At 35.6% G+C, this 9,734-nt stretch overlaps 1 long non-coding RNA gene across 1 annotated transcript; it reads left to right on the forward strand.

Moving 5' to 3' along the window:
* Positions 1 to 2,072: 2,072 nt before the first annotated feature.
* On the forward strand, positions 2,073 to 7,706 carry LOC137636804 (uncharacterized). The gene is made up of 2 exons (XR_011043230.1): positions 2,073 to 2,656; positions 6,999 to 7,706. It is a non-coding gene; the product is annotated as an uncharacterized lncRNA (long non-coding RNA).
* Positions 7,707 to 9,734: the final 2,028 nt, after the last annotated feature.

Genomic DNA, 9,734 nt, shown 5'->3' on the forward strand with positions numbered 1-9,734 from the left:
CTTAATTATATTTTGAAATTAACACATAGATTTTGCAACACTGCATATCATAAATTGGCTTATTTTAAGTTTTAAAATTAATTTGAAAACCTTCACTACACATTATATTGTTACAAATAACCTATGTTTTAATTTTCATCTATTGCATACATTTCAGGCAGTTTTATTTTAAGTTTTAAAATTAATTTGAAAACCTTCACTACATATATTGTTACAAATAACCAATGTTCTAATTTTCATCTATTGCATACATTTCAGGCAGTTAAATATAAAATCAAAATTATTTATAAAAATTCATAATTTATCACAATGAAAAATTCCAAACTTTATAATAGAAACAAAATTTAATCAATACTACAATTCTTGTAATATTAAAAGTAAATAAGTATACTTTATTGTCCCATAGTTGTATAAAATTAAGTATATTCTTTTTTTAATAAGTAAATTTCTTTTTATTTCAGACAAGGCATCGCTACAGAACCTAATTCTTGTTAAACAAGTCATTTCAATGCATCCATTAAGTCAATTTAATACAACTCAAGTTAATTCAAATAATCAGTTAAGGGTTGAATTACTGAAATTATCTTAATACAGGAAAAAATGAAAAAAAATGTAATTTTGACCACTATCTACTACGCTTGTAACAGTCATTTTTAATTTTTGAACGCCAAACTGTAATTTTTTTTTTTATAAAAATTTACCGTTAAAAGAAAATTTTAGAAATCTTATATTAATTTAATTCCAATTAATTTTGAACTAAATGTAAAATGACCTAGTTATTACTTAAAGGATTTTAAAGATTTTCTGTTTATGTATAATCAAAACTTATAAAGAGCGAACTCGTGCCTGAACTAACTACAGTAACATATTAACTAAAATTAATAGTAATTGTGCATTTCTTATTGTAGCTTAATATGACAAAGTAAACCAGCCATTCAGAAGAAATATAATTAAATTCTCGAAGAATAAACAATTGGTAATGTATTTAAATAAGGACATTTGTAAATAATAAATATATTAAAATCATAGCGAAATTACTAGAAAACTTTAGGCATTTGTAAAGTAATTAACTGAATTACGTCAATTTCTTCTTCTTTTTTAGAGTACTATTCCAACAGTATCTAATAATAATAATAATAATAATAATGATAATAATAATGATAATAATAATAATAATAATAATAATAATAATAATAATAATAATAAAATCGAGTTGTATCAAATCGACATTATTTGGTGGATGTATCGAAATGAAATTTTGTAAACATCATCGTGTTGATCTGAACCGATGGACTTCCCCCACAAGAGGACTTCTCCCACAAGAGGACTTCTCCCACAAGAGGACTTCCCCCGCAAAAGGACTTCCCCCGCAAGAGGACTTCCCCCGCAAAAGGACTTCTCCCACAAGGGGACTTCCCCCGCAAAAGGACTTCCCCCGCAAAAGGACTTCCCCCGCAAGAGGACTTCCCCCGCAAAAGGACTTCTCCCACAAGAGGACTTCCCCCGCAAAAGGACTTCTCCCACAAGAGGACTTCCCCCGCAAAAGGACTTCCCCCGCAAGAGGACTTCTCGCACATGAGGGGCTCTCCCACCAGAGAACTTAACCCATGAGTGTCACTCCCACAAGAGGACTTGGCTTCCACCACAAGAGGACTACCCCCCCCCCCACAAGAGGACTTCACCCACATGAGGACTCCACCCACAAGAGGGGCTCTCCCAAGAGGACTTCCACAATAGGTGGACTAACCCCCTACAAGAGGACTCCCCCAATAAGAGGGCCTCCCACCACAAGAGTGGCTCTCCCACCTTAGAAATTAACCCACGAGTGCCACAAGAGGACTCCCCCTCCCCACAAGAGGACTCCCCCCCCCACAAGAGGACTCCCTCCCCACAAGAGGACTCCCTCCCCACAAGAGGACTCCCCCCCCCACAAGAGGACTCCCCCCCCCCCACAAGAGGACTCCCCCCCCCCACAAGAGGACTCCCCCCCCACAAGAGGACTCTCCCCCCACAAGAGGACTCTCCCCTCACAAGAGGACTCTCCCCTCACAAGAGGACTCCCCCCACAAGAGGACTCCCCCCACAAGATGACTCCCCCCCCCACCAGAGGGCCTCCCCCACAAGAGGGTCTCTCCCACTAGAAAACTTAACCAACGAGGGCCACTCCCACAAGAGGAATTCCACCACAAGAGGGCCTCCCCCAAGAGAGGACTTGCCCCAGAAGAGGACTTGCCTCACAAGAGGGGCTCTCCCACCAGAGAACTTAACCCATGAGGGCCACTCTAACAAGAGGACTCATCCCCCCACAAGAGGACTCATCCCCCCACAAGAGGACTCATCCCCCCACAAGAGGACTCATCCCCCCACAAGAGGACTCCCCCCCCCACCAGAGGGCCTCTCCCACAAGAGGGTCTCTCCCACCAGAAAACTTAACCAACGAGGGCCACTCCCACAAGAGGAATTCCACCACAAGAGGGCCTCCCCCCACAAGAGGGGCTCTCCCACCAGAGAACTTAACCCATGAGGGCCACTCCAACAAGAGGACTCATCCCCCACAAGAGGACTCATCCCCCACAAGAGGATTCATCCCTCACAAGAGGCCTCATCCCCCACAAGAGGACTCATCCCCCATTTGGTCATCACCACAAGCAATATGGTAAGTTAGAAATTAATGAAATTTGTCCTCTTAGTTTAGATATTTGTCAGTACCTAAATTCATTGGGGGATTTTTATATTCTTTTTACTGTTAGTGTAGTGGTTAGTTATAATTTTTCTAATATTTATAATAACTTCATTTTTTAATTCTGATACGTTGTGGTGCCCATTGCTTTATAATAATTAGAATGATCAGTTTGTTACACGAAAGATTAAAGATTAAAGATAATTAGGTAGTTTTCTTACATAAAAGGAACTCTTTAATTTCCTGTTTGATTCAGGGATCCCACCAAGTGTTATGATATTTTCTTATTGTTGACAATAATTTTAAGTTTACATCTTCAGTGAGATTTTAACCCTAATGTACAAGATTGAACTTAAGGTATATGCATATCAGTGTTTTCTTAATTGCTCATCGAATCTTCTAAAGATTTTATGATTGCAATTGCTTGCAAGACAAAGAAAGGCATTGCTTGATATGATTTAGGGAGTGCTGCTGCATATATAACAAGGTCTTTGGACTGTTTATTTATATCAGAGTTTAATGTGCTGCTGATGAAGTCATGTGTTGTCTTAATTTGTTCAGGTGTGCAAAGGGTTTCCCTGATCAGTGCTGATAGGGAGATGTGGTCTGTCTTAGCACAGAGCATCATTAAGTAAGTTGGGTAGGTTTGCAAGTAGAGAATACTGTAGTCCCTAAGCGTAAACAATTCTTGATATGCTGTTAGTTCCAACTGTCTTGCCATCTCAATCGCAATTACCAAGGTCAATACTATACAACATTCTAGAAGTTTTATTCCAGCTTTGACTATATAGTGGAAAGACAGTCGAATCTTTGTAACTTCAGATGTTCAAACTTGCAGCGAATGTTTTTTATGTTCAACAGGCTGACACAAGTCTCTTTTTTATAGTTGATATAGATCTTATAAATTCATTACTCTCCATATAGTTTTCCATATTTCCTTTCCTCACCAGGCTATTTTCCCTGTTGGAACTTTTGGGCTTATAGCATCCTGCTTTTCCAACTAGAGTTTTATCTTAGTAATAATAACAATAATCTATAATGTCAAGGGAGAAACATGCCAGTCTGCATTAATGAGTTGTTTCCAATGGTGAAGTGTTGTGCATGTCTAGTGAACTATAAAGTCTGGGAATCAGGGTGAGACACACCATCAGTTTTTCCTACTCGGGTTGTAACTTATCAGAACACCAGTTTAGCAACGAGACAAATCAGGCTGCAGTGTGTCATGGCTGTGAAAGCTGGCTATCAGCACACTGCCAGGGCAGACACTACAGAAAATATCAGATTCTCTCCTCCTCCTCCTTGGGTTGACAAGGAGGGGAGGTTTTAGTTGTGGTAGCCTATGAACTGTACAATAATAATAATAATAATAATAATAATAATAATAATGATAATAATAATAATAATAATAATAATAATAATAATAATAATAATAATAATAATAATAAAAATAGCGTCCAACACAATAGTGATTATTGGCTATTGCCTTGAAATTGACTTTTATGCTTCAAAAGAAAAGACTGCTAATCTGTTTTCCCTTTTCCACATCTGATGGAGTGAGGTCGCCAACCAGCTGTTAAGTGCAAGTGCACTTCAACTATATCGTGAGCAGACAGAATGCCCAAGGACAGAATGCCCAAGGACAGAATGCCTAAGGACAAAATGCCTAATGGACAAAATGCCTAATGGACAAAATAGCTAACATACAAAATGCCTAATGGACAAAACATCTTAAAAAGGGATAAAGAAAGTGAACTACTGTAGAGTACTGACCTCGGCCAAGGTGGCTAAGTTTACCTTCGTCCTTATTGTAAGTTGCATGAATTTTTTTGTTCTGTTTATTTACTCGAATAATTTCGTATTAACTTTTTCAACATTTGCACCTAATAAATTCGGTACTTGCTTGTTCAGTTTTAATTATTTTTACAAGCTTAGAAAGAGTTTGGTGAGGAATTGAAACACACTTATTAAAAGTATGGTGCCATCCTTCTAGAGATTTCGTAGATTTTGGAAAATTTTATTCTATTCTATGATACACATTCCACATTTGAACTTCGTCAACCTCTCTGAACTATTCTGAGCCATGTCATTTTAGAATATTCAAAGAATTCAATGAAAATATCTTAAGTTTAGTGGTCCATTGAAGTAAAAAAGTTTGTGAGAAAGATCAGCTACATCCTCTGTTCCTTTGTTTCTTTTCCTCACTGGGCTATTTTTCCCTGTTGGAGCCCTTGGGCTTATAGCACCTTGCTTTTACAACAAGGGTTGTATCTTAGCTATTAATAATAATAATGATAATAATAATAGTAATAATAATAATAATAATAAAAATAAAAATAATAATAATAGTAATTATAATAATGATAATAATAATAGTAATAATAATAATAATAATAATAATAATAATAATAATAATAATAATAATAATAATAATAATAGTAGTAATAATAATAATAATATTGTGTTGTATGTACAATGTCTAAAATGTAGTTTAGTTAAAAGTATAAGAATGCTAATATATTTACTTTCTTTCAGAATTAGCAGTATGTTCCAAGTTTTCAAGAAGATACGTTAACAGTACTGAAGAGATTCACTTCACTAATTACAGGTAAGGTGTTCATATGGAAATGTGACTTGTTTTATTTCAGGTACTATGCACTCTTAGGGTATCATAAAATACATTAACACAAACCAAAATTTGTGAAATTCATTCTAATTATTCCAGTCTTCCCTCAACAATGAGCTATCCTAAACATGCTTCTTTCCCTTTTAATTGCAAAAATCCTCTGATAATTATGACTAAGCCCTTTGTCATAGCAGTCATTCAGATCCTACTCGAAAATGGTGAAAGTCTTTTTTCATACATTATCTCAACTTGAACCTACCCATATGTTCATGTGGCATGCACAATTATACAAATTGTGATTGCACTATTCACAGAAAAATATGTATACATATACTTCTGTTAGATTTCACAGTTGTTCCTATCTTGAGCCTTTAATTTAATACTTCATTCATCATCTACTTCGCACTTCATAGTCCTCAGCCATGTAGGTCTGGTCTTCCAACTCTTCTAGTGCCTTGTAAACCCCAGCTGAACGTTTGGTGAGCTAATCTCTCTTGGGGAATGCGAAGAGTATGCCCAAATCATCTTCATAGACTATCCCACAACGAACTAGCAAATCTCCTAATTTCTCCTAACGTACTGTTCCATTCAGAAATGGGAACACCATTACCATATACAAAAATGCAGACCTATTTTGGATTATCCAAACAAACACATTTTTTGGGCTCAAGTCATGTCATCCTGATGGAAGGTTCCTTCAGTAGCTTCCTTTGGATATATATGACTACCGTAGTTATATATATCCAAAGGAAGCTACTGAAGGAACCTTCCATCAGGACGACATGGCCATCTCACCCAAAAATAGATTTTTCGCTTCGCTTAAAATCCGTTTTTTTTTTTATTTTTCATCTAATAATTTGGACCTCTCATCCAAATCACTCGACTCATAATCACCATCATAATACTACTTCTCTAGAATCTATTTATAATGAGCACACCTAAAATACTGTTTGTATTATCCAGTGTTTCAAAATAAGATTAATTCTAAAGCATCTCTTAACTCTCACTGTCCTTGTTTTAGTTAACTCTTGCCTTTGCTTAACAAAATTTTCGGCCTTTTTTTAAATCTAGATGCATATACTGTCCCAAAAACACACACCTTCAGCAAACCACTAAATTTTTTATACTTTAACTCTTACCTCCTCCAACTTCCCTAACACTGCACTAAATCATATGCCCTTCAATTGATTAACAACGTTCTTTGAAAAGCAGCAGAACATTAGTCAATCTAATTTTTAAACTATTGTGTGTTTTAGCTCTTATAAGGCAGTGATTGATCTTTTTGTTACTGGCATTTTTTAGTGAACTACTTCAATTTCCAAGAAGTAAAAGTTACTGGGAACAAGTACATATTATTCATAGAGGTCTATTTTCCCAATTTTACTGTGTAAGAATAGAAAGAAAATAAATATTTCTTGATCAACAAACTATGTCTATAGTCAATTTCTTTTAGCGATGCAGATTTGCACCGACTCGCAGCGGTGCCCTTTTAGCTCGGAAAAGTTTCCTGATCGCTGATTGGTTAGAATTATCTTGTCCAACCAATCAGCGATCAGGAAACTTTTCCGAGCTAAAAGGGCACCGCTGCGATTCAGTGCAAATCTGCGTCGCTAAAAGAAATGGACTATAGTGAGAATTTACTCTGTAAACTCTGATATTAAGTTTTATTTCTAAATGGATATCAATTACTTACAGGTTCACTAGTACAGCAACTGAGGACAGTATCTGCCTATCAAGAAACAGTCACTTGTGTCCATAGAAAACTTCTGCTACACAGAGAAAATCACTTCACTCTATTGAAACACCAATGGGATAAACTACTGGCATTTGCTCATACGAGCTAGATCTACTATAATAAACACTTTCATCCCATGCATACTACTGTGTATAAGCACTGATACATCACACATTAGAAACCTATATTTCACAGTAACCTCATTGACCTTTATAAAAGCCATACACATTTGCCATCTTTCATACAGCTTCCACACAGGTACCTTTGGACTATTCAGTGGACTCTCACTTGGCTTAATCTCTCTCTCGCAACATACAACCAAAAGTGACTGGGGTTTCTGATATATAAGGGGATCCTGACTCAAAACTAGCTCACTCGTACACCAGGGACTTTTCCAAGCCCTCATTTCCATAACTCGGAGCTCTTGTTCTTTCCCACAGTATAAGAAGTTTTAGTATTCAATCTAATTTGACCAAACAGTTTTTAGTATTCTCATTCTACTTGCTGAATTTCACCATTTATCACATAACCTGAAATATACCCTCCACAGCACACACCACTCCTTGCTTGTTTCCTACTTCTATATACTTTCCCATATTTTCCTTTTGTACATCCAATTTTATAAACATACTGTAGTCTCTCCAATAAATATGAACCCATCAAATAGATATGCTACTCTCTTTACCCTCAGGCACACTATTCTATCTTACTTCCCTTCCTCTTGTTTTGTTATTTTTATAGTTTATATAGGAAATATTTATTTTGTTGCTGCTGCTGTTCTTAAAATATTTTATTTTCCTTGTTTCCTTTCTTCACTGGACTATTTTCCACGTTGGAGCCCCTGTGCTTAAAGCATCCTGCTTTTTCAACTAGGCTTGTAGTTAAGCAAGTAATAATGATAATAATAGTAATAATAATAATGATAATAACGACAATAATAATCCACAAACAAACAATTGCAGACATCTGCATGCACCCAATTACAAAATACTTTTACTTCTAGAAACATATCCATAAATTCTTTGGAAGCTGTGTACTCTACATATCCTTCTATATATTATTTCAGGGCTTCTAATCATTAGAGATATATGGTTGGGGCTATTCATTTTCACGTGTTACACCTTCAATATTGGCTATAAACATTTCTATATGCTTATATATACTGTATTCTATTTCATTTCAACTACAATTTATTTTCGCCATCCACAGATATACTTTTCAATGAAAAAATAAATCCCAATAGAAAAAATTATTTTTTCATTTCACACAACAGCAGAAGTGCATATTCTCAGGACCCATCACTGTGTGGGTTCTGCATATCCTCTATTTTTACAAATAATTTTACTACCTTCCAAACTACGATATGTCCCTGTCATTTTTTATACTTAAACAATTGTTTTACTCATCGTATTCTACTTAAATTCTCCCACCTCAAGTTCCACATTAGCATTCTCCAGATGATAATGATATACCTATGTCCAAATATCTTATATGATTTATTTATTCAACAGTCATTGTATTGCTCTTACCTTTGGTAAGGGTAGAAGAGACTCTTTAGCTATGGTAAGCAGCTCTTCTAAAAGGACACTCCAAAATCAAACCATTGTTTTCTAGTCTTGTGTAGTGACATAGCCTCTGCATCATGACTTTTCACCGTCTTGGGTTAAAGTTCTCTTGCTTGAGGGTACAATCAGACACACACTTCTATGTTATTTCTCTTCCTCTTCTTTTGTTAAAGCTTTTGTAGTTTATATAGGAAATGTTTATTTTAATGTTATTGTTTTCGAAATATATTTTTCCTTGTTTGCTTTCCATACAAAATAGCAAATACTTGGAATAGACTATCAGCAGATGTAAACAATAACACTTAGGTAAACTAGTTCAAGAATAAGTTAGACAAATTCATAAGAGTTCTCTAAATGCTTTAACTAAATCTCTCTACTACAGAGCAAATGGAGTCTCTACGGATGGACTAAAAAGTCTTTGAGACATCCAAAATCCTTGTAACACTCTCTCTCTCTCTCTCTCTCTCTCTCTCTCTCTCTCTCTCTCTCTCTCTCTCTCTCTCTCTCTCTCTCTCTCTCTCTCTCTCTGTGCTCTGCACATTACCAGGGGAGCAAGAGGGTGTTGAATGGATACCTTGTGCTGTCAAAGTTTGGTGTCATTTTTCGTGAACTAGGGTCCTTATAGAATGCATTTTGCTTGGTCAAGCTTCTGTGAATTTCGTAGAGACGTCTACATAGGGATAGTTTTGAGATGACCCACAAGCTTATTTTTTGACAGTTTTGCTGCAATAGAAAATAAGGGATATTGTTTTTCAAGAAATTTGTTTAACCATGCAGTTTAAGCTGTTATCGTAATGCTAATGAAAGATAGAAGAATTATTTTTATTTTCTTTAAATATCCATTACATTACATTTCAGCCTCTACGGTACTTGCCAAAGACTACATTATCAGGTGGATATAAAGTCGGTTTTCGAAAATATTGTTGTAATATTTCTGTTATATAGTAATAGTACATAAAATGTACTAGTACATCCTATTACATAATTTGTACATCCTTTGGAAGGACATATTTAAAGTATCAATTTGACTTACTATATAAGACTTTGTTGTTCTCTTAATAACAGGAAAATGAAGAGGAAATATGCACATTTATATCGTAAAGCAATCAAAAGATTTGAGTTTTGTTGAAA

This window comes from Palaemon carinicauda, unplaced genomic scaffold (genome assembly GCF_036898095.1).
Source record: "Palaemon carinicauda isolate YSFRI2023 unplaced genomic scaffold, ASM3689809v2 scaffold393, whole genome shotgun sequence".
Lineage (NCBI taxonomy): Eukaryota > Metazoa > Arthropoda > Malacostraca > Decapoda > Palaemonidae > Palaemon > Palaemon carinicauda.